Below are 26,557 nucleotides of genomic sequence, written 5' to 3' on the forward strand. Positions count from 1 at the left end.
ACGTGATGGAGAAACAAATCACCAGCTTCATTTGGAAGGGAAAGAAGCCCCGGATAAGTAAAGCATTACTGAAAAAGAAGAAGAAAGTGGGAGGCCTCACTCTACATGATTTCAGAATATATTATAAAGCCACAGTAGTCAAAACAGTCTGGTACTGGTACAAGAACAGGCACATAGACTAATGGAACAGTATTGAGAACCCAGATATAAATCCATCCACATATGAGCAGCTGATATTTGACAAAGGCCCAGTGTCAGTTAATTGGGGAAAAGACAGTCTTTTTAACAAATGCTGCTGGCATAACTGGATATCCATTTGCAAAAAAAATGAAACAGGACCCATACCTCACACCATGCACAAAAACTGAATCCAAGTGGATCAAAGACTTAACATAAAGACTAAAATGATAAAGATCATGGAAGAAAAAATAGGGACAACGTTAGGAGCCCTAATTAAAGGCATAAATGGAATACAAAACATTACTAAAAATGACAAAGAGAAACCAGGTAACTTGGAGCTCCTAAAAATCAAACACCTATGCTCATCTAAAGACTTCATGAAAAGAGTAAAAAGACCACCTACGGATTGGGAAAAAATTTTCAGCTGTGACATCTCCGACCAGCACCTGATCTCTAAAATCTATATGATTCTGTTAAAACTCAACCACAAAAAGACAAACAACCCAATCAAAAACTGGGCAAAGGATATGAACACGCTCTTCACAAAAGAAGATATTTAGGCAGCTAACAGATACATGAGAAAAATGCTCTCGATCATTAGCCATTAGAGAATGCAAAGTAGAACTACGATGAGGTTCCATGTCACTCCAACAAGGCTGGCATTCATCCAAAAAACACAAAATAATAAATGTTGGAGAGGCTGTGGAGAGATTGGAACTCTTATACACTACTGCTGGGAATGTAAAACGGTACAATCACTTTGGAAATCTATCTGGCGTTTTCTTAAAAGGTTAGAAATAGAACTACCATACAACCCAGAAATCCCGCTCCTCAGAATATAACCTAGAGAAATAAGAGCCTTTACACGAACAGATATATGCACACCCATTTTTATTCCAGCACTGTTTACAACAGCCAAAAGCTGGAAGCAACCAAGGTGTCCATCAACGGATGAATGGTTAAATAAATTACGGTATATTCACAAAATGGAATACTACGCATCGATAAAGAACAGCGACGAATCCGTGAAACATTTCATAACATGGAGGAACCTGGAAGGCATTATACTGAGTGAAATTAGTCAGAGGCAAAAGGACAAATATTGTAATAAGACCACTATTGTAAGATCTTGAGAAATAGTACAAACTGAGAAGAACACATACTTTTGTGGTTACGAGAGGGGGGAGGGAGCGAGGGTGGGAGAGGGTTATTTGCTGATTAGTTAGTAGATAAGAACTACTTTAGGTGAAGGGAAGGACAATACTCAATACAGGGAAGGTCAGTTCAACTGGACTGGACCAAAAGCAAAGAAGTTTCCGGGATAAACTGAATGCTTTGAAGGTCAGCGGAGCAAGGGTGAGGGTTTGGGGACTATGGCTTAAGGGGACTTCTAAGTCAACTGGCAAAATAATTCTATTATGAAAACATTCTGCATCCCACTTTGAAGCGTGGCGTCTGGGGTCTTAAATGCTAACAAGCGGCCATCTAAGATGCATCAGTCGTTCTCAACCCATCTCGATGAAAGGTGAATGAAGAACACCAAGGTCACACAATAGCTATGAGCCCAAGAGACAGAAAGGGCCACATGAAGCAGAGACTTACATCATCCTGAGACTAGAAGAACTAGTTGGTGCCCGGCCACAACCCATGACTGCCCTGACAGGGAGCACAACAGAGAACCTCTGAGGGAGCAGGAGATCAGTGGGATGCAGACCCCAAATTCTCATAAAAAGACCAGACTTAATGGTCTGACTGAGACTAGAAGAATCTCGGCGGTCATGGTCCCCAAACCTTCTGTTGGCCCACGGCAGGAACCATTCCCGAAGACAACTCATCAGACATGGAAGGGACTGAACAATGGGTTGGAGAGAGATGCTGATGAAGAGTGAGCTACTTGTATCAGGTGGACACTTGAGACTGTGTTGGCGTCTCCTGTCTGGAGGGGAGATGGGAGGGTAGAGAGGGTTAGAAACTGGCAAAATTGTCACGAAAGGAGAGACTGGAAGGAGGGCGCGGGCTGACTCATTGGGGGAGAGTTAGTGGGAGTATCGAGTAAGGTGTATATAAGCTTATATGTGACAGACTGACTTGATTTGGAAACTTTCACTTAAAGCACCACAAAAATTATTTAAAAAAAAAAAAGGAAAGTAGTTATCTGCAGAGGATGGCAGGGCTTTGCTCCAAAATCCTGCAGATCTGCGCAGTGATTCACCAAGAAGGGCCTGTCCTTCAAAAGAAGGATGAAGAAAAAGGCATTGGCCACGTCAACGGCTGCATACCAGGTACCAGGAGATGTGTTAATTTGCAGTTCACTCCTCCAAGGAAACTCCTCTTCCAACGGATTGGCTGCTCACATCAGATCACAAAATGGAGGCTAATTACATAACGTCTGCCAAACCCTGGGAATCATCACCTAACCAAACTGAAACATAACATTAACCATCACAGTGGTGATGAAAATGTTCTGAAGTAGGTACTGATGATGGTTGAATAAGATTGTAAAAGTACATAAAGCCAGTATACTACACACTTAAAAATTATTAAAACAAATTTTATGAGAAATCTACCAGTTAAAATAGCATAAACTATGAAGTATAAACTGATCTGGAAAAATATTACCACATAACCAAAGAAATTCCCGCTCAGGTGAGTTGAAGAAAGGGTGTGTTTCTGGAGCTGACGTTCCCTAGCTGTGAATGAGGGGTGGCTGTGGAGGACTTGCAGCAAATGGCTCAACCTCTGGTGACTGAGGCAGAGCTGGAGATGGAGGACCTGGTGTTCTATAGAGCTCTTATGTTGAGCAGGAGCCGGATCAACATCAGCAGGTGGTCTGGGAGCCATTCAGGACGTGGCTACGATTGAACTCTACGCCTCCAGCTGACTGTCCATCTGACGCTGGTGATGGAGCTGGTGACGGAAGAGTTGGTGCACTATGGAGCTCCAGTGTTAGTGCAGGAGCAGGATCAACATCAGCAGGTTGTCCAGGAGCTGGTTCTGAAAATGACCCATGTGGTCCCTGTCCGCTGGAACTCACAATCTGTAGGGGAGACATGAAGATGGATAAAAGCATGAAAACAAACACATGCAAAGAAAAAAGCATATTTTATAGAGAAAATAAAGCAGGGTGCTGTGAGATAAAGTTGGGGTGTGGTCCAGGAGGTCTCAGTAAGGTGACATTTATGTCTGACCAGAAAGACAGGAGGCACCAGCCCTGCGCGAGTCTGGGGACAGCGTGCCAGGGAGAACACAGAGCTGTTGTGGAGACTGGGACACAGACGTGAGTTTGTCCAGAGAAGTGGTTGAAATGCAGCCAGTAGAGCTAGAGGAAGCTGAGGAGGAGAGGAGGCAGGGAGGAGGAGAACAGGCCCAGGACCCATGACCTGGTGGGCTGGTGGAGTTCTCTCTTGCTCTGTGATAACAACACCCCCAAAACTAATGACTCACAACACACAACAGCACACAGTCTCTCTGGGCCAGGAACCCAGGCATGGCTTACCTGGTGACTTCTCCAAGTTCTCAGGAGCCTCTGGTTGTGGTCTCAACTGAGTCTTGACTGGGGAGGATCTGTTCCCTACTCACTTCCGTGTTATCAGCAGGACTCCATGAGCTTTTGGACTGGGGGGCCTCACTCCTGTCTGTCTGTTGATCAGGACCCTCCCTCAGGTCTTTGTCACATGAGTCTCTCCATGGGCAGGTCATACATCACAGCTGCTGCCTGGAGGGAGAGAGAAAAATAAATGACAAAAACGGGATGACTGAGAGAGAAACAGAGAGAGAGGATAAAAGAGAGCCACCACGGTGACCCCACTTGGGTGGCCCCACACCCCTCCCCAAGGTCATACCACCCCCCAGGCCATGCCAGCCTTTGTCCTCATGGGGTCCCTGGTAATGGGGGCTGGGAGGAAATGTGGACAGAACTGATGAGGCAGAAAGTTGTTGGATGAGGCAGGGTCCATTTGGGAGAGAGGTGGTGGGGGTCAGGGAAGGAGGAGCCATGTGACCTGGGGAGATCTGGGAGGCGAGGAGTAAGGATAATGAAAATTGGGCTGCTGCTTCAGGAATAGCACACATTGAGGGCAACCCCAAGCTCCATCCCCACAGCCTCTCACCACACTGGGTTCATGGGGCTGAGTCTGACCGTGGCTGGGCCTAGTCCATCAGGTTGGGTGCCTTGGGGAGGCTGGGGGCTGGGGTGGCAAATGGGGAGGCCTCTTTCACTTCCCTGCCCTGACCCCGCTGATCACACAGAACGCAGGGATGTAAGTCTACCCAGGGGTTTCAGTTCATACGAACCCTGGGGGAGGGACTGTCGGGGTCACTGGCTAAGTCAGCACTCTCACCTGGACATTCTCTGAGATCCAGCTCACCCGGAGTGTGGCAGTCAATGTGCAGCTCTGGCTGCTGGCATTGCCTGGGCCACTGCTGACCCTGTGCCAGCCCAGCTTCTGCCAGATCCTGCTGCAGTAATTAGAGGTTGATTCCTCTATCCGTGGACATGGTCAAGGCTAGATGGTACAGCCCACAGGCCAACCCATCCAGCATGGGAGAACTGGGAGCTCCTCGGAGGCACAAGGGCTTCAGGGGCAGAAAGAGAAGGAGGCAGCTCAGAGGGGCTCTTGACGCCTCCCTGGCCGCTGCTGGCACTGTCTCTGCAGAACTCTCCGCAGGAGATCCCCAAGGAAAATGAGAATGGCATTGTCTCCTCGGTTTACCCCAAGAAACGGGCGATGAAGGGCTGCCGCAGGTTCTGGGTGAGTGCAGGGGGAGGGGAGTGACGTCCCTACCCAGGGACCCAAGGTGACCAAGACACCACCCTGTGGACCTCAGGTCACTCCCAGGGCTTTCCCTTTCGAGGGTCCCCAGTCCCCTCACAAGAAAATGATATCCCCACCTCCGCACTGTCCTCCCTGCCCTGGCCAGCTACAAAGTCACTCTTCCCATATTTGTAGGAATATCAGAAATGAGGTTTTTATACTGTCTTCACTTCACATAAGCCCATGCATATTTTGCCTGTTGCTGCTGTTTGTGTTTAACTTTCAACACCAGGGTCTCAGGCAGCAGTCGGCTGGGTCCTCGCACAACTTCTCCCAGCTTCACACATCATCACACTTGGCAGGCTTCTTTTATCCTAAAACGAGGGGCTTAGGCTATGACACATCTTTTTCTACAACCTGTAATCTCAGGGAACACATCACGTGACCCCTTCAGGTCAGGGACTCTAGCCTGACTCGCTGCAGAATGTTCCAGAAGGGAGGCCTGTCCCCACAGTGACTGAGGCTCTCTCTGCTGCTGGCCCTGGACTGATGCCTTCTGCAGGGCTGCAGGAACGCTTACGTGTGTCCTCACACACTCACCCACCCAGGACAGACTCCCAGGAGTGGCATGCTTGGGGGGAGGATGTACACATTTCAAGTTAGGATCACTAGAGCCAGACTCCTTCCCAAAACAGCGGTCACAGTGCTGTGGCCCAGCAGTTTGTGATGCTGGCCACATCTCTGCATTGAGCCTGTTCCAGGTATTATGGTTCCTTTCTGTTTTGCCAGTCTGCTGTCAGGGTGGCCAACAGAACTGCAGGGTGGCTCTGAGGCACCTGTTGGCCCTAAGAAGCTGAACCACCTCTCAGTCTTTTACCGATCATTCACATTTGCACTCCCTGGGCCACCTCTTCAGATCCTCAGTTTTGCGGGGGTCTTTCTCCCACCCCAGGGTCTCTAGGTTTTCAACTTTGTATGCGTCTGGGTGCTCCATAGCTTCATATTCTCAAAACCCCCTTTAATGCACAGAAAGAAAAATCCATGTCTTGCCTATCTCATGGGTGTGTCTGCTGTGTGCACTGTCTTCACCTGGGAGGGAGTGAGCTTGCACCAGACCTTCCCCTCCGAGTCAGGAGCAGAGCAGGCTTCATGTTGCACAGAGGGAACATCATGGAACACTAATGTCAGACAGTTCTGGGCTCTGACCAGGTGAACTCGGGAAGACACTGGATATCACCAAGTCTCTGTTTTCTCAATGGGGTGTTTTGTGAAGACTCACTGGGATACTGCTCTTCCTTCAGGGAGATAACAATGGTTACTTAGTCAACGAAATCCCTTCAGGTTCCTAATGTTTGTAATCAGCCCCCACCTCCAATTCTGCTTGGAAATCCAAGTCCTGTTTGCTGCTGAAGGCACTCATGTCCCACCTCCTGCCACAGGTCACTGAGGGACAGGGAGTGCCTGGTCTAAGCTCTGGGCCCCCAACCCTCCTGGTGGTTTATGGGGTTGCCTCTGACAATATGTTCCTCCTCTGTCCCACCTCAGTGTGTCTGTGGTTCAAACGAGGACCTGGATGAGGCCTGGGTGATGAAAACCTTCAAGGCAGGCTCACTGGAGAAGCTGGTGGAGCTCCTGGTGCCCACTTTCCTAAAGGGTGACTTCTCCTACATCGACATCTTTCTGCGAACCTATAGAACCTACGCCACCACCCAGCAAGTCCTAGACCAGCTGCTCCAAAGGTGACTGCCCTGCCCTCCAAAGCCCAATGGGGACTCTACTCCCTACCAGCTGTGAGTCTGGAGAATGCCACTTCACCACTCAGAGCCTCAGTTTTCTCCCCTGAGAAGTGGGCTGATAAAGGTCCAATCAGCTAGAATTACTGTCAGGACCACATGGGATAAGCCACAGAAAGTGTATACCCGGAGCCCAGCTCTATGGTAAAGGGTGCTGGAGGGGCTGGGATCTTCACATGTTCTCCATCACGAAGAAGCTGTCTGCCTCACTCCTCACTGACTACGAGCCCTTGAGCAAACATACCTCCCATTTGTAAAGGGGATGTTGAGATTCCATTTAGTGTGTCCTTGTCCTTGGTATCAACGGCACTGGATTTGGTTTTTGGTTTTGGCTTGTCCTTGGTATAGCCAGAAAAGAGATCCCTGGAGGCTGGAAGAGAGGCTACAGGACTCTCAGATACCTGGGAAGGTACTGGGTGGGTTCACTCATTCACCAATGATCCGTGAAGCCCCTACTGTCGCAGACACTGTTCTGGGTATTTAGCATTGTTCAGTGAACAAAGCAGATAGGAATCCCTGCCCTCCTGGGCCTCCGTTCCAGTCCGAGAGTCAGACAGGAACACTAGACATCTTAAGCAAGTAGTGTCCACAGTGCATTAGATGTGACACCCTCACACCACCTCTAGGTATGGATGTAATCACCCCTATTCTGCTGAGTACGGTGAACCCCAGGAGCAGCTGAAAGGGTGAGTGGACTTTGTGTGGAGAAGGAGGGGCTCTATCTCTACAGAAGGACAGAGGTTTCAGGGGACTTGTGTCTGGATTGGGGTTGGCAGACCGTGGGCCACATTCATCTAGATTCCACTAGAGGGATGAGTTTAGGGGCGGCCCCTGCAGGACGTAAGCAATCGTAGAGAGATGGGAGTAGAACCTAGGTGTCCTGGGGAGCAGAGGGGAGGCTGGGGGCTCAGAGAGGCTCCTGAGACAATTCATCCTCCCCAAATTCCTTCACATCACAGGTTGCCCCCTTCTGAATTTTGGGCCCAAAACAGGAAGTGGGGGGGGGTGGGGAGTGGAGAAAATTGCTCCCAAATCCCCGTCCCCAGTCATGGGTGCTCAGCTGCAAGTGGGGCCCCTGTCTGAGGGGAGAACAGTGTCCATGGGACAAGGGACCCTCACACACGTGCAGACAACCAGGGAGCATGCTGGTGCACACGCTCCAGAGGAGGGGCATCATGGCCTGGACATCTGAGTCACGGGACGGACCCTGTGTGTCACCCAGCATCAGATAATCCTGAAGCACTACTGTGTGCTGGGTTGCGAGATAAACATGCAGACACATATTTCTGTGCCCTTAGAGGGTTACTGTCCAGTGAGGAGAGGGCCAGGGGACAGAAATGGATGTAATTCAGGCTCCCCAAGGAGGGAGAGTTGGTCAGACCATGGATGGGGAGCTCCCTGGGATAGGGCTCTGTGCTAGCCCCCTGTCAGTAACCAGGCCTGCCACTGCCAGGATAACCAGAGGGTGTGATGCAGGGTGGTCCTGACCTTTGGAAGGGCAGGGGCAGGCAGAGGGACTGGCCCATTGCAAGGGTGCCCTGGGAGGGCAGTGTGGTGGGAAAAGACAGGCCTCTGAGCCTGCTCTTCACCACCCATCCCTAGCGTCATCTCTTTTATCCTGGGCACATGGCTGAAGGAATACTCGGAGGATTTCAATCAGCCCCCAGACTTCCCCTGCCTAAAGCTCGTGCTGGAGTACGTGCAGGTGAACATGCCAGGCTCACATCTGGAGCGCTGTGCCCAACTTCTCTTGGCACAGCTGGATCAAATGGAGGTCACTGAGGCACAGCCAGAGAGTGAGGAAGACTGGGCATGACTGCATGTGAGCTTGGGAGGGGCAAGACGGAAGAACCCCAGGGGTTGGGGTTGAGCCAGAGCTCAGAGTAACTTCACACCCTCCTCTGGTGGACCACAGTCTGGGAAGACTTTCTGGGGTGGAAAATCTTGGGAATGGGCTTCTCTTTGTGGCAGTGGGGGTTTTCCATTATTGGCAAGGCATGAGGAGAGGCAGTCATGTTGGTGAACCTGTCTCCTTTTGCAGCTCCAGAGCCGGGGCCAGCGCCAATGGTAAAAGGAGCTCGAGAGCTATCTTCGCCCCAAGAACCGGCGCCTGGACAATCTCCTGGGGTACATTCGGTTCCTGTAGCAGCACCAAATTGCCATAGTGCACCACCTATTATGTCATTGGCTGCAGCACTGGCACCAGATGGAGAGCTGGCAGGAGGGGCGGACCCGTCTCCTGGGCCACCTCCAGATATGGCTCCCGGACCACAAGCTGATGTTAATCCTGCTCCTTCTGCTGCTCCAACACCAGAGCTGCAGACAGCACCAGCTATTCCATCACCAGCTCCATTGCTGCCACCAGACCCAGAGCTGCCGGAAGGGTGGGATTCTTATCCTGGGCCACCTCCTGAACCGGCCCCTGTACCAGCTGGTGAGGTTGATCCTGCTCCTGCACCAAAACCAGAGCTCCACAGAGCACCACTGCTTCCATCACCAGCTCCTGCAGTGGAACCTGACGAAGACCCAGCTGGAGGCTCAGATTCGTATCCTGGGCCACCTCTAGAACCAGTTCCCGGACCACTGGCTGATGTCAATCCTGCTTCTGCTCCTGTTTCAACACTGGAGCTTGACGTAGCCTAGGTCTTCCCCCAGGTCCATCAGCAGCATCAGATGGAGAGTCTGATGGAGAGGTGGATTCCCATCGTGAGCCACCTCCAGAACCGGATCCTGGACCATGAGCTGACATCGATCCAGCTCCTGCTCCAACACAGGACGTCGACAGAGCAACAGCTATTCTGTCCCAAGCTTCAGCTCTGGCAGCGGATGGGTAGCCCGCTGGAGGTTCACGTTCTTAACCAGGGCCACCGCCTGACCCAGGCCATGGACCGCCAAGTGATGTCGATCCTGATCCTGTACAGACACCGACGCTCAATACAGCACCGCCTATCCCATCACCAGATGGAGAGCCCGCAGAAGAGCTGGATTTTTACCCTGGGCAACTTCCAGAACACACTCAAGGACCGTCTCCTGAGTCAGATCCCGCTCTTGTAGGAACACTGGAGCTGGGTACAACAACAGGTCCTCCATCACCAAGTCGAGCACTGCCACCTGACACACAGCCTGCTGAAAGATCAGATTCTTTCCCTGGGCCAAGACCATAACAAGCTCCTGGACCGCCTGGTGAGGTCCATCATGCGCCTGGACTAACACTGGGACTCCACAGAGCAGCATCACCAGCTCCAGCACTGGCACCAAATGGGGAGAAAGGAGGAAAATGAGATTCTTATTCTGGGCAACATTCAGAGCTGGCTCCTGGGCCACTGGCTGATGTCAACCCTGCTCCTGTACCTCTACCAACACTAGGGCTCAATATAGCCCACAGCCGTCCATCTCCATCTCTGGCCCCGGCACCAGGGGAAGAGCCTGCTGGAGGGCCCGATTCCCATCCTGGGCCACCTACAGAAATGGTTCCTCAACCACCTGCTCCTGCACCAACACCAGAAGTCCTTAGGGCACCAGCTATTTCATCAACAGGTCCGGCAATGGCGCTAGACAAAGAGTCAGCTGGAGGGGCAGATTTCCATCCTGGGCCACCTCCAACTGGCTCCCGACAAACAGCTGATATCAATCCTGCTCCTGCTCCAACACTGGAGCCCCACAGGCTATTAAGTCCTCCATCGCTAGCTCTTCCCCGGGCACCAGAGGCAGAGCCACTTGCAATGCCTCCTCCACAGCAGCTCCTCATTCACAGCCTGGGAACATCAGCCTCAGAACCAGACATTTTCTTCTTCTCACCTCAGTGGGTGTTTTTTCACTTTTGTTGTAGTATTTTTCCAGCTCAATTTATACTTTATACCTTATACTCTATTAACTGGTAAATTTCTTATTAAAGAAAGTTTTGTTTTAATAGCTTTAAAGTGTGTCATATAGTGGCTTTACCTTTCACAATCCTATTCAACCATCACCAGTATCTACGTCAGAACACTTTCGTCACCACTGTGATGGCTCATGTTACATGTTAACTTAGTTAGGCCATGATTCTCAGGGATTTGGCCGAAATTATGTAATCATCTTCCATTTTGTGATCTGATGTGATCAGCCAATCAGTTGGAAGAGAAGCTTCCTTGGGGAGGTGGCCTGAAAATTAATATATCTTCTGGGGTATGCAGCCATTAGTCTCACTGATGCCTTTTTCTCTATCCCTGTTTTAAAGGACCACCAGAAGCAGTTTGCTGTCACTTGGTCAGGCCAGCAATACACCTGCACTAATTTATCTCGGGGGTATATCAATTCTCAAGCTGTATGTCATAATTCAGTCCTCAGGGAGCTTGATTGCTTTTCCTTTCCAGAAGACGTCACATTGGTCCATTATATTAATGGCATTATTCTGACTGAACCTAGTAAGAAAGAACTATCAATACTCTAGACTTATCGGTAAGATACTTGCATGCTAACCCAAAAACCAAACACACTGCCATCGAGTCGATTCCGACTCGTAGTGACCCTATACGACTGATTAGATCTGCCCGATAGAGTTTCAAAGGAGCACCTGGCGGATTCGAACTGCGGACCTCTTGGTTAGCAGCTGAAGCACGTAACCACTGTATGCCACCAGAGTTTCCATTGCATGCTAGAGGGTGGAAAATTATTCTGACAAAAATCCATATGCCTACATTTCAGTGAAATTTCTAGGGCTCCGGTGGTGTGGGGGATGTTGAAATATTCCTTGTAAAGTGAAGAATTAGTTGATGTATCTGGCCCTTCCTACAGTAAAGAGGAGGCACAACACTTGTTGGGCCTCTTTGGGTTTCGGAGGCATCATATCCCTCATTTGGGTGTGCTGCTCCAGCCTATTGATCACGTGGTTTGAAAGCTGCACCTTCTGAGTAGGGCTCACAACGAGAGAAAGCTCTGCAACAGGTTCAGTCTGACGTCCAAGCTGCTCTGCCACTTGGGCCGTATGATCTGGCAGAGCCAGTGGTTTGGGAAGCGACAGTGGCAGACAGAGATGGTCTTTGGAGTCCTGTTTAGAGTCTCTGGCAGGCCCCTATTGGTGAATCACAGTGCAGATCCTTAGGATTTGGGAGCACAGCCCTGCCATCCTCTGCATTTAACTACTCTCTCCTTTTGAGAAACAGCTTTTGGCTTGTTACAGGGCCTTAGTAGAGACTGAATACTTAACCGTAGGACACCAAGTCACAATGCATCCAGAGCTGCCCATCATGAACTGGGTGTTGTCTGACTTACGGAGCCATAAAGCCAGATGTGCACAGCAGCACTCCATCATTACATGCAAGTGGTATACATGATATCACGCCTGAGCAGGACCTGAAGGCTTAAGTAAGTCGCACAAGGAAATGGCCCAAATGCCCATGGCCTCCACCCCTATTACATTACTTTCCCTTTTCTAGTCTTCATCTATGACCTCATCATCAGTTGACTGAGGAAGAGAAAACTGATGTCTGGTTTACAGGTGTTTCTCTGCATGATATGCAGGCACCATCTCAACATGGACAGTGGCAGCAAAGCACTACAGCCCCTTTCTGGGACCTCCCTGAGGGACAGTGCTGAGGGAATAGCCTCTCAATGGGCAGAATTTCAATCAGTGAACATGAGTTTTCACTTTACTTGCAAGGATAAATGGCCAGATATGCAGTGGTACACTGATTCATGGGTTGTGGCCAACAGTTTGACTGGATAGCCAGGGACTTGGAAGGAACATGATTGGAATTTGGAGCCAAGGAAGTATGAAGAAGTGGCATGTGACAGACCTCCCTGAACAGGCCGAAGAAGCAAACATATTTGTATCTCATGTGAATGCTCTGACTTAGGCAGCATTCTCTAAAGAAGCAAAACCACTAAAGTGTATAAATACCTAGAGAGAGAGAGATTTATATCAAGAAAATGGCTCACACGGTTTTAGAGGCCATAACATCCCAAGTCTGTGGGTCAGGATAGAGGCCTCTCCTGATTCATGTACCCTCAGGTGCTGGTGCACCCAACATCGGCAGGCTGGAGAGCAGGGCTTTTGCTCACAGGCTATGAAGATCAACAAATCCACAGAGTGGCAGGCAAGACCGCAGGTAAACTGTTAGCTCATGTCCCAAAAACTGGAGGTGAGACGAACAGAAGCCAGCTGCAGATTCCACGATGACAAAAGCCCCCGAGCCCTGCCAGAATGTCTGCACAAAATAGATGCAGGACACACACCCAAGGAAACTCCCCTTCAACCAATTGCCTACTAACATCATATGGCACCATGGGGGTAATCACATATTAAATCTCAACAGGGAAGTGACCACAACATAACATGACTGCCAAAACTCTGAGAATCACGGCACAGCCAAGTTAACACATACTCTTAACTATCACAGTTCACCCCTTTCCAACTCTACACATCTCCTTAAACCATACATAATCTCTCAATAAAGACAATTATAAAGGCATTCTTGTGCTAACATGATACAATGAACGCACATACAACCAAAAATGCACTAGCCCTGTTTACATCTTATATTTTATAAGTTGAGAAAACAAAAATATTTGATGCACACATAAAAGCAGAAACACTCGTAACAGTGACACTCCTGGTTTCTGCAGTTGGTCACATGGCCATAACTGGTATTTAGAACTACCTTCTTCCACCACCTATTCCATGTTCCCTTTGCTCTAAGCAAGCACCTTAGCTCGTCATGGCTCTTTCCTGGTCGGGTGACCAAACTGTCATTCGTAAAGGGTCTGGGCCATTAGTAGTCCTGTCGTAACTGAATTGCTGTAATTTTACACTGACATTAATCACAAGGCATGTGTGATTGTTAAGATTGTGTGTGTCAACTTGGCTGGGCCACGATTCTCTGTGTCTTGGCTGTTGTACGATGTTATGATCACTTCCCTGTTGAAAGCTGATATGTGGATTTCAGATATGGAACCCCCATAATGGAACCTTCTGAGTGCTATCAGTGCAGGTAGGGCCTGTGGTGGCTCACTCCCCACTCAGCCTTTCTCTCTTCACCCTCTGCCACGTACTTCCTTCCTGCTCATCTTGCCAAGGCTCTTGGCTTGCTCTGGATCCTGCAGCTGTCTCTGTTCATCCGACCTCCAGTTCTTGGGACTTATCTGCCGATCCTGGGATTCATCAACCTTCACAGCCTGTGCGTTTAAGAGCCCTGCTCTCTAGCCTGCCAATCTGGGGTTTGCCAGCCCCTATTGCAAAAAAAAAAAAAATTTTTTTTTTTTATTGCTACATGAATCAGAAGAAGCCTCTATCCTGATGCATGGACTTGCAAATCTACAATCACATGAGCTGCTTCCTTGATGTAAATCTCTCTTTCTATACATATTTATACCCTTGACTAGCTTTGCTTCTCTAGAGAACCCAGCCTAAGACAGTTGGTACCGAGAGTGGTTCTAGACAAACGAAATTTTAAGGATGAGTTTTCTAAATTAATTTTCAAGTCTGGTTAGTTTTGAAGATGTTGATGACTCTGCTCTCAGTAGTAAAGAAGGCACTGCTAATCCATGGCATGAGGCAATTCAAATATGCAAATTATCACCACCAAAAGATCAGATATTGGTGAAAGGCGAGCTCTGGGTGATCGCATATATGATACATTTCAACAATTTTCTCATAATGAGAAGTATACAGAAGCTGGTTGGTTGGTCCTACTTTCACCAGACGAACTGGTGAAAGAAAGAGATGCACTCAGGGCTTCAGTGTCAAAGCTCACATGCCACATAAACGACCTCAAAGTTTCCACTTGTGCTTTGAAAGAAAGCCTTATTTCTTGTAGCAATAACGCTGATATTGCCAAAAACCAAACCAGAGTCTTATTGTAAGAGCGGCTGAATTACAATCCTACTTCAATTGCCAACCTCGAGAGGTGTCTGAAGTTAAAATGAGGGCACTGATTGGGAAGAAATAAGATCCTGAAACTTGGGATGGGGACATATGGGAAGATAATCAGAAAGCTGGAGACACTGAGCCCCTAAATTCCATTTAATCACTCCTGTTGGTTGGGTTGCCAATAGAACCACTTCTATCAGAAGAGATTACTTGACGTTTGTCTGCTACACCACCCTGCCCAGTAAAAGCATTAGCCCCTCCACTTCCATTTAATGAAATTAGCCCTTCCTCAGCTGCCTCTAAAGAGCCCTTGCCTGAGCCATTGCCTGGGGCATCGTCTGCTACACCACCCTGCCCAGTAAAAGCATCAGCCCCTCCACTTCCATTTCATGAAATTAGCCCTTCCTCAGCTGCCTCTAAAGAGCCCTTGCCTGAGCCATTGCCTGGGGCATCATCTGAGGCAGATGCTTTACAAGACAATGCTGAACGTTCTCAAAACAATCCCACACTACAGATTCTGGCTTCTAGACATATAACTAGACTTAAGTTCCAGCGAACCACAAAAGGTAAAGTACAAAGTGTGACCCAGGAGGAAGTATGCTACACTCCAAGAGAAGTGCTTGAGTTTTCTAATATGTACAAACAGGAACCTGGGGAATAGGTGTGGGAATGGTTATTAAGGGTGCAGGGTAATGCTCCAAGGAACGTAAACATGAATCGGACTGAGTTTATTGCTATGGGTCCACTAAGCACAGATTCTTCATTCAGTGTTTCACCTCAAGAAGTTAGGAAAAGATCTAATAGTTCCTTTGGTTAGGTTGCTGAAGCATGGGTCACGCAGTTGCCTACAGTAAATCAAGTTGACGTACCACACATGCCTTGGTATACTGTAGAAGACGGTATTCAAAGGCGTAGAGATACTGGCATGCTAAAATGGATTTCTCAGGTTAAACCCACAGACCCACACATGGAATGCCCAGAGAACACACCTTTTACCACAACTGTGAGGAACAATTTTCTGAAGGGAAATTCAGCATCCTTGAAGACTGCTGTGACTGCTATTTTATGTAAATCAGATTTGACAGTGGAACTGCCCTAACTGAATCAAGACACCTAAATACAATAGGGTTGATTGGACCCTGTGATAGTAGGGGCCAAGTGGCAACACTCAATCAACAAAGACAAGTGGACGTGGTTACAGTAATGGATGGCAGAATCAAAGCAGTAATCAGAATAGTGTGACTCGTACAGACTTAAGACTACTTAGTCATGGTGTCCCTAGGAGTGAATTAGATAGGAAATCTACTAAATATTTACTTGATCTGTACAAACTGAAGAACTCTAGTTCAGGTGAACAGCAGTCTAACGCGAATCGCTCTCAGTCAACTCCCATACTTGAGCAAATTTACGGACCCACAACCCCTTCAATGAAGGGGAGGCCAGGTCCCCATGAGGAAGGACTCCAATACACTGTCAAAAATTTATACGCTCAATTCTCTCCTAGCCTTCCCCAAAGGTGTCTACAACCTTTTATGAGAGTGACTTTTCACTGATGAAAAGAAAATACTCAGACTTTTTGGGGATTACCGGACAGTAGCTCTGAACTGACACTAATTCCAGGAGACACAAAACGGTACTGTAGCCCACCAGTCACAGTGGGGGTATATAGAGGTCAGGTTCTTAATGGAGTCTTGGCTCATGTTTGTTTCACAGCAGGTCCAGTGGGTCCCTGAATCCCCCCATAGTGATTTTCCCAGTGCCAGAATGCATTATTGCAATAGATACGCTCAACAACCGGCAGAAACCCCACGCTGAATCCCTCACAAATGAAGAAAGAGCTATTTTGGTAGGAAAAGCCAAGTGGAAGCCATTAGAACTGCCCCTACCTAGGAAAACAGTAAACCAAAAGCTATACTGCATTCCTGGAGGAATTGCAGACATTACTGCCACCATCAAGGACCTGAAGGATGCAGGGGTGGTGATTCTCACCACATCCCCCATTCAACGCGCCTATTTGGCCTGTGCAAAAAACAGATGGACCTAGGAGAACAACAGTAGATTATCAAAAACTTAACCAGGTTGTGACTCCAACTGCAGATGCTGTTCCAGATGTAGTTTCATTGCTTGAGCAAATTAATACATGTCCTGATACCTGGTGTATAGCTGCTGAACTGGCTAATGCCTTTTTCTCCATAACTGTTTTGAAGGACCATCAGGAGAAGTTCACTTTCAGCTGGCAAGGCAAGCAATACACCTTCATTGGCCTACCTCAGCGCTCCATGAGCTCTCCAGCCCTATGTCATAATTTAGTCAGCAGGAACCATGATTGCCTTTCCCTTCCATAAGATGTCACAGCTGGTCCACTACATTGACGGCATTATGCTGATTGGACCTAGTAAGAAAGAAGTATCAATGACTCTGGACTTATTGGTAAAACATTTCCCTGCCAGAGAGTGGTAAATTATTCCCACAAAAATTCAGGCACCTACCACCTCAGTCAAATTTTTAGGGGTCCAGTGGTACGGGGCATGTTGAGATATTCCCTCTAAACTGAAGGATAAGTTATTGCATCTGGCTGCTCCCACAACTAAAACAGAGGCACAATGCCTACTGAGCCTCTTTGGAATTTGGAGGCAATACGTTTCTCATTTCAGTGTGCTACTCCAGCCTATTTATCAATTGACTTGAAAAGTTGCTAGTTTTGAGTGGGGCCCAGAACAAGAGAAGGTTCTGCAACAGGTTCAGGCTGCTGTGTAAGCCACTCTGCCACTTGGGCCACATGATCCAGCTGATCCAACGGTGCTTGAACTGTCCGTGGCAGATGAAGATTCTGTCTGGAGACTTTGGCAGGCCCCTACTGGTGAACCACTGCACAGACCCTTAGGATTTTGGAGCGAAGTCCTGCCATCCTCTGCATTTAACTACTCTTCTTTTGAGAAACAGCTTTTGGCTTGTTACTGGGCCTTAGTAGAGACTGAACACTTAACCATGGGACACCAAGTCACCATGTGGGCTGAGCTGCCCATCATGAACTGGGTATTGTATGACCCACAGAGAAATAAAGTTGGATGTGCACAGCAGCACTCCATCATTAAATGGAAGCAGTATATACAAGATCGGGCCCAAGCAGGACTTCAAAGCCTGAGTAAGTTGCATGAGGAAACAGCCCAAATGCCCATGGTCTCTATTCCATTACCTTCCTTCTCCCAGTCTGCACCTATGGCCTCATGGGGAGTTCCTTCTGATCAGTTGACTGAAAAAGAGAAACTTGTACCTGGTTTACAGATGATTCTCTGCAATATGCAGGCACCACTCAAAAAGGAACAGTGGCAGCACTTCAGCCCTTTCTGGGACCTCCCTGAAGAAAAGTGCTGACAGGAACTCCTCCCAACAGGCAGAACTTTGAGCAGTGCACCTGGTTGTTCACTTTGCTTGGAAGGAGAAATGGCCAGATGTGAGCTTCTATTCTGATACATGGGCTGTGTCCAAAGGTTTGGCTGGATGGTCAGGGACTTAGAAGGAATATGATTCAAAAATTGGAGACAAGAATTTATGGGGAAGAGGTATGTGGATAGTCCTCTATGAATGGGCCAAAGAAGTGAAGATATGTGTGCCATGTGAATGCTCACCAAAGGGTGACCTCACCAGAGGATTATTTTAACAATTAAGTGGATAGGGTGATGTGTTCTATGGAAACCAGTCATCCTCTTTCCCCAGCTACTCCCGTCATTGTTCAAGTGACTCATGAACAAAGTGGCCCTGGTGGCAGGGATGAAGGTTATGCATGGAACCAACATGGCCTTCCACTCACCAAGGCCGACTTGGCTACAGCCACTGCTGAGCACCCAATCTGCCAGCAGCAGAGACCAATACTGACTCTCCAATATGGCACCATCCCTTGACGTGATCAGTCAAGAACCTGGTGGCAACTTGATTACACTGGACAACTTCCATCACGGAAAAGGCAGCGTTTTGTTCTTAGTGGAATAGACACTTACTCTGGATAAGGATTTGCCTTTCCAGTATGCAACACTTCTGCCAAAACTACCATCCGTGAACTTACAGAATGTCTTATCCCAGTCATGGTATCTCAAACAGCATTGCCTCTGATCAATGGACTCACTTTACAGCAAATGAAGTGCAGCCGTGGGCCCCATGCTCATGGAATTCACTAATCTTACCATGTTCCCCATCATTCTGAAGCAGCTGGTTTGACAGAATGATGGAATGGCCCCCTGAAGTCACAATTATGGTGCTAGGTAGGTGGCAATACCTTGCAGGTTTGGGGCTGTGTTCTCCAAAGGCTCTATATGCTCTAAACCAGCGCCCAGTATATGGTACTGTTTCTCCCATAATCAGGATTCATGGGTCCAGGAATCAAGGGGTAGAAATGGAAGCGGCACCATGCACTATTACTCCTAGTCATCCACTCATAAGATTCTTCTTCCTGTCCCTGCAACCTTACGCTTTGTATGTCTGGAGGTCTTAGTTCCAAAGGGAAGAATGCTACCACCTGGAGACGCATCACTGATTCCACTAAACTGGAAGCTACGAATGCCACTTGGCCACTTTGGGTTCCTTATGTCTCTGGATCAACAAGCAAAGAAGGGAGTTACCATACTGGCTGGTGTGATTGATTCTTATTACCAAGAGGAAATCAGATTGATAGTACATAATGGAAGTAAAAAAGAGTATGTCTGGAATGCAGCAGATCTCTTAAGCCGTCCCCTAGTACTACCATGCCTTGTGATTAAGGTCAACGGAAAACTACAGCAACCCAATTCCGACATGACTACTAATGGTCCAGGCCCTTCAGGAATGAAGGTTTGGGTCATCCCACCAGGCAAAGAACCATGACCTGCTGAGGTGCTTCCTGAGGGCAAAGGGAATACGGAATGGGTGGGGGTAAAGGTAGTTCTAAATACCCGTTGCGGCCACGTGACCACTTGCAGAAACGAGGACTGTAATTGTTACGAGTATTTCTGCTTTGTATGTATGCATCAAGTATTTTTGTTTTCCCCACTTATAAAATGTAAGATGTCAACAGGGCTAGTGTGTTTTCAGCTGGATGTGTGTCAGTTGTATCATGTTAGCTGCAAGTATGACTCTGTAATTGTCTTTCTTCATAGATTTTGTATGGTTTGGGGAGATGTGTACAGGTGCCAGGCTGACAAGGTGTGCACTGTGATGGTTAAGACTGCATGTCAGCTTGGGCTGGGCCATGATTATCAATGTTTTGGCAGTTGTATAGTATTGTGATCACTTCCTGTTGAAATGTGATGTGTAATCACCCCCAAGATGGAATCTGCTGAGTGGCATCAGCAGAGGCAGGGCATGTTCACCACCCCTCAGGTTCATCTCTCCTCCCTCTGCTGCCTACTTCCTCCCTGCTTGCCTCGCCAAGGCGTTTTGCTGATTCTGGACCCTACAGGTTCCTCGAGTTCACCTGACCTCTGGTTCTTGGGACTGGAGCTAACAACCTACCTGCCAATCTTGGGATTCATCAGCCTTCACAGCCTGTGAGCAACAGCCCTCCTCTTTGACCTGCCCATCTTGGGTTCGCCAGCCCCTGGGGCTACATGAATCAGGAGAAACCTCTATTCTGATCCACGGACTTGGGTTGTTCCAGCCTCTACAATCATGTGATTGATACACACACACACACATATATATACATACACGTATGCATATGTATATACGCTTTACTGTTTTGCTTCTGCAAAGAACCTAGCTTAAGACAGCACATATGCCCAGTTACCAGGTGCTCTGTCTCATGTTGCCTTCTCATACTCCCTGTCTGTATTCCTTGGTAGCTATAGTCCAAGATGGCGAATCCATGCCTCATTAGCTGGTAGGGAACCTCCAGTCCATAGCTATTTTCTCTGTTCTCTATCAGTTTCTTATTCCATTTGATGCTTGATCGAGTTCTTTATTCCTCCATTTGATGCTTAACGTTCCAGAACTGACACATTTGTTTTGTTTTTTGGGTCTTTGCTGCAGAGAGATGGCATGCTGCTTCTGTGTATAGTGCCATGTTGGAAATGTCTTGTTTTCATTATGTTCAGTCACAATCCATACTAAAACTTGTCATCTTTGATCTTCATCGGTATGTTTTTTAAGTCGGCAAGCAAGGTTGTGACATCTGCATTTCTCAGGCTGTTAATGAGTCTTCTTCCAATCCTGATGCCCCATCCTTCTTCACGTAGTCGGATTATTTGTTCAGCATACAGATTGAAAAAGTATGGTGAAAGGATACAACCCTGACGCACACCTTCCTTAACTTTAAACCACTCAGTATCCCCTTGTTCTGTTCAAATGACTGCCTCTTGGTCATTGTACAGGTTCCTCATGAGCAAAATTAAGTGTTCTGGAATTCCCATTCTTTAAATGTTACCCATAATTTGTTATGATCTACACAGTTGAATGTCTTTGCAGAGTCAATAAAACAGGTAAACATCTTTCTGGTATTCCCTGCTTTCAGCCAAGGGCCATCTCACATCAGCAATGGTGCACCTTGTTCCACGTCCTTTTCTGAATCTGGCTTGAACTTCTGGCAGTTCCCCATTGATGTATAGCTACAACCACCTTTGAATGATCTTCACCAAAATTTTACCTGTGTGTGATATTGATGATGTCGTTCAATAATTTCTGTTTCATCACCTTCATTTGGAGTGGGCACAAATATGGATCTTGTCCAGTGGCTTGGCCAAGTACACGGCTTCCAAATTTCTTGACACAGATAAGTGGGCACCTCCAGCACTGCATTCATTTGTTGAAACATCTCAATTGGTATTCTGCCAATTCTTACAGCCTTGCTTTTCTCCAATGCCTTCAGTACAGGTTGGAATTCTTTTTTCAGTAGCATTGCTTCTTGATCATATACTACCTCCTGGAAGAGCTGAACATCGACCAATTCTTTTTGCTACAGTGACTTTGTGTATTCCTTCCATCTACTTTTGGTGCTTCCTGGGTTAGTCAATATTTTCCTGTAGAATCCTTCAGTACTGCAACTCATGGCTTGAATTTTTTCTTCAGTTCTTTCAGCTTCAGAAATGCTTAGTGTGTTCTTCCCCTTTGGTTTTCTAATTCCATGTCTTTGCACATTTCATTATACTACTTTACTTTGTCTTCTCGAACAGACCTTTGAAATCTTCTGTTCAGCTCTTTTACTTCATCCTTTCTTCTGTTTGTTTTAGTTTCTCTATGTTCAAGAGCAATATTCAGAGTCTTTTCTGACATTCGTTTTGGTCCTTTCTTTCTTTCTTCTCTTTTTTAATGACCGTTTGCTTTCTTCATGTGTGATGTCCTTGATGGCATCCCACAACATTTCTGGTCTTTGGTCATTAGTATTCAATGCATGAAATCTATTCTTAAGATGGCGTCTAAATTCAGGTGGTATACACTCAAGGTCAAAGCCCTGGTGGTGTAGTGGTTAAGTGCTACAGCTGCTAACCAACAGATCAGCAAATTGAATCCACTAGGCACACCTTGGAAACTCTGTGGGGGCGGTTCTACTCTGTCCTATAGGGTTGCTTTGAGTCAGGATACACTTGATGGCAACAGGGTTGGGTTGCTTGGTTGGTATACTCAACGTTGTATTTTAGCCCTCACGGATGTGCGAACGAAAACCATAAATGCAGAGGCAGTGCTTTGAGGTCCAGCTTTTAACAATGGCTTATTTAATAATAAAAGCACAAAAGGCAAAATAAATAAATAGAACTTCATAAAAAGTAAAAACACTTTATCAAAAAAGTGAAAACACAAGCTACCAAATTGGAGAATATCTTCAGGAAGTCTATGTCGTATAAGAATCTAACAATCCAACTATATACAAAACTTCAACAAAAAACCAAACCAAACACGTTGCCAATGAGTCAATTCTGACTCTTAGTGACAAAAAGACAAAAAAATCATAAAATGGGCAAAGGGCTTGAACAGACATTTCACCAAAGAGGGCATTCAAATGGCCACCAGACACATGAAAAGATGCTCAGTGTCATTAGCCATCAGAGGGATGCAAATCAAAAACACAATGAGATACCATGTCACTTCCACCAGGATGTCTAATAATAAAAATAACAGACATTGGTTGGGATGTGGGGAAATTGGAGCCCTTATCCATTACTGGTGGGAATACAAAACGGTACAGCAGTTGTGGAAAACTGTGGCAGTTCCTCAAAAAACTAAAATAGGACAGGCACTGCCAAGATGGGGGAGTACTCACATGCTTCCGGTGGTCCCTTTTACAAAGAAGACCCCCAAAAAACACTGAACTGACTATATATATGAAAAGTGAGGACCCATGAACATCAAAGCAAAGTTAAGAAACTGGACTGAGCAGCAGCGGGGAGGGACAGATGGTTCAGAATCATGAGGAGTTGCTGGACCTGTCTCAATGGGAACCAGCGCCCCTAAGCCCCAATCCCTGGCTTCACCACAGCAGCCCTGGCTATACCATACTGAATGCGGTTTTCTCAGCCAAAGAGAGTGAGCAGCAGAATCTACTCATGCCTCAGGAATCAGCGAAGAACAGCCTTCTTGGCAAAAGTTAAGTGCTTGCATCTAATTTACTGTGCAGATTTATCTGATCCCTCCTCCCTCTGCCCCAGGTCCTAAGTCAGCTTCAGTAACAGTCAGTTTTCCTGGGCCTGAGCTAGGTCCTGCTGCGCACCTTAAGCCACTCAGGCCTTACAGAAGGAGCAAATTAACAAACAGGGAGAAGAATAATCTGCTGGCTCCCCTAAACTGGGAACTTAGGGAAGAAGTGGCTCCTGTTCAGGCACAAACAGTCCATGACTTTGAATGCCTTTGACCCCTGCATGGACCTGTGTCCCATTTCAGTAGCTAAGCCCTTGCTGTTACACTGCAAGGGTTTATGTGCCTGAAGTCTGACTTTAACTATTTCAGCTGTGGGGTGAAGAGCCAAGTTTTTAATATTTGACACTGCTCTGCCTGTTAAGCAGGGTCCTCACCTACCCACATCAGGGGCTTGAGGACTGGTGTTTCCACCCATACCACCTAGCCACCCACAACACCGGTCCAAGGATAAGTGGTGCCTCCCAGTCCTTACAGTTAAAAGCACTGGGTGGCTATGGCACGGCTTCACAGCCCACCCACCTGTACACTCTAGAGAACAGGGACTCACCTTCCTCACAGACACCTAGGGGGTGTCTTGCAGCCCCGACTTGCTCACAGTATGACCTCCTGCTGCAACAAGAAACTTGTGCATATACCAATCACTACTCTCCTCTCAGACCATAGGTGACAGCATGCACCACACACTTGGTGACCTGTTCACTGGACACCTGCCCTGAATCCACACAAGAAAAGTGAATGGACTCCTATGCTCGTATACTTGGTAACAGTTCTAGCCATCTCGTGAAAAGACATTACAGCTTAAAAGCCTCCAATAATCAAGTTAGCTCATTCCAGCAGCCTATTTGGGTATATCAAAACAAAACAAAGTAAGAAGCTAAGACAGGAAGCAAACAAAATAAATAAATACAAAATAAATTATTACAGTGCAGAATTAAATGAAATAGAGAACAACAAAACAATTGAAACAGTTAACAAGACCAAAAGCTCTTTCTTTGAAAAGATTAACAATCGATAAACCACTTACAAAAGAAAAACAGGAGACGAAGCAAATAACTGAAATAAGAAATGAGATGGGTGATATCACAACGGACCTAACTGAAATTAAAAGAATCATTTCAGATTACTATGAAAAATTGTACTCTAACAAATTTGAAAGCCTAGAAAAAAATGGACAAATTTTAGAAACACACTACCTACGTAAACGAACACAAATAGAGGTAGAACAACTAAAATTCATATCAAAAAAAGAGACTGAAAAGGTAATTAAAGAACTCCCAACAAAAAAAGCTCTGACCCCGATGGCGTCACCGGAGAATTCTACCAAACATTCAGAGACGAGTTAACCCCACTACTACTAAAGGTATTTCACAGCATAGAAAAGGATGGGATACTCCAAAACTCATTCTATGAAGCCAGCATCTCCCTGATACAAAAACCAGCTAAAGACACCACAGAAAAAGAAAATTACAGACGTATATTCCTCATGAACCTAGATGCAAAAACCCTCAATAACCTTCTAGGTGAAAGATTTCAAAAACGTATCAAAAAAAAATAATTCACCATGACCAAGTGGGATTCTTATCAGGTATGCAGGGAGGGCTCAACATTAGAAATACAATCAATGTAATCCACCATATAAATAAAACAAAAGACAAGAACCACATAATCTTATCAACTGATGCAGAAAAGAAATTTGACAAAGTCCAACACCTATTCATGATAAAAACTCTCAGCAAAATAAAAATATAAGGGAAATTCATCAACATAATACAGGGCATTTATACAAAGCCAACAGCCAACATCATCCTAAATGCAGAGAGTCTGAAAGCATTCCCCTTGAGAAAGGGAACCAGAGAAAGATGCCCTCTATCATCACTCTTATTCAACATTGTACTGGATGTCCTAGCCAGAGCGATTAGGCTAGATACAGAAATAAAGGGCACCCAAATTAGTGAAGAAGAAGTAAAAGAATCTCTGCAGATGACATTATCTTATACACAGAAAACCCTAAGCAATCCTCAAGAAAACTACTGAAACTAATAGAACATTTCAGCAGAGTACCAGGATACAAGAAAAATATACAAAAATCATTTGGATCCCTCTACACCAACAAAGAGGAAATCACCAAATCAATACCATTTACAATTACCCCCAAGAAGATAAAATACTTAGGAATAAATCTAACCAGAGATGTAAAAGATCTATACAAAGAAAACAAGACATTAAAGCAAGAAACCAAAAGAGACCAACTTAAGTGGAAAAACATACCTTGCTCATGGATTGGGAGATTCAACATTGGAAAAATGTCTGTTCTACCCAAAGTGATCCATAGATACAATGCAATCCCAATCCAAATACCAATGACGTATTTCAATGAGATGGAGAAACAAATCACCAACGTCATATGGAAAGGAAAGAGGTCTCCGATAAGTTAAGCATTACTGAAGAAAAGAACAAAGCGGGAGGCCTTGCACTACCTGATCTTAGAACATATTACACTGCCAAGTTGTCGAAACAGAATGGTACTGGTACAACAGACACAGAGACCAATGGAACAGAATTGAGAATCCACACATAAATCCATCCACATATGGGCAGCTGATATTTGACAAAGGCCCAAAGTCTGTTAAATAAGGAAAAGACAGTCTCTTTAACAAATGGCACTGGCATAAGAGGATACCCATCTGCAAAAAAAGGAAACGTGACCCATACCTCACACCATGCACAAAAACTAACTCAATATGGATCAAAGACCTAAATAGAAAATCTAAAACAATAAAGATCATGGAAGAAAAAATACGGACAGTGCTAGGAGCCCTAATACATGGCATAAACAGTATGCAAAACGTTAGTAACACTGCACAAACACCAGAAGAGGAACTCGATATCTGGGAGCTCCTAAAAATCAAACACCTATACTCATCCAAAGACTTCACCTACAGACTGGGAAAAAGTTTTGGGCTACCACAATTCTCATCAGCATCTGATCTCTAAAACCTACATGATACTGTAAAAATTCAACTACAAAAAGACAAATAATGGAATTAAAAAATGGGCAAAGGATATGAACAGGCACTTCACCAAAGAAGACGTTAAGGCAGCTAACAGATACATGAGGAAATGCTCACAGTCATTAGCCATTAGAGAAATCCAAATCAAAACTACAATGAGATACCATCTCACCCAAACAATGCTGGCATTAATCCAAAAACTACAAAATGATAAATGTATGAGAGCTTGTGGAGAGACTGGAACACTTATACACTGCTGATGGGAATGTAAAATGGTACCACCACTTTGGAAATTGAGTTGGCGCTTGCTTAAAAAGCTAGAAATAGAACTACCATACAATCCAGCAATCCCACATCTTGGAATCTATCTTAGAG

At 46.3% G+C, this 26,557-nt stretch overlaps 1 protein-coding gene and 1 long non-coding RNA gene across 2 annotated transcripts in view; both read right to left on the reverse strand.

Moving 5' to 3' along the window:
- LOC126068263 (collagen alpha-2(IV) chain-like) overlaps positions 1-26,557 on the reverse strand; it is a 354,250-nt gene that overhangs the window by 35,121 nt on the left and 292,572 nt on the right. The window lies entirely within an intron of this gene.
- Positions 1,837-17,004, reverse strand: LOC126068366 (uncharacterized). Its single transcript, XR_007515649.1, has 3 exons — positions 16,842-17,004; positions 3,677-3,895; positions 1,837-3,217 (listed from the first exon to the last, which is right to left on the reverse strand). It is a non-coding gene; the product is annotated as an uncharacterized LOC126068366 (long non-coding RNA).

The sequence above is a fragment of the Elephas maximus genome, chromosome 27 (genome assembly GCF_024166365.1).
Source record: "Elephas maximus indicus isolate mEleMax1 chromosome 27, mEleMax1 primary haplotype, whole genome shotgun sequence".
Lineage (NCBI taxonomy): Eukaryota > Metazoa > Chordata > Mammalia > Proboscidea > Elephantidae > Elephas > Elephas maximus.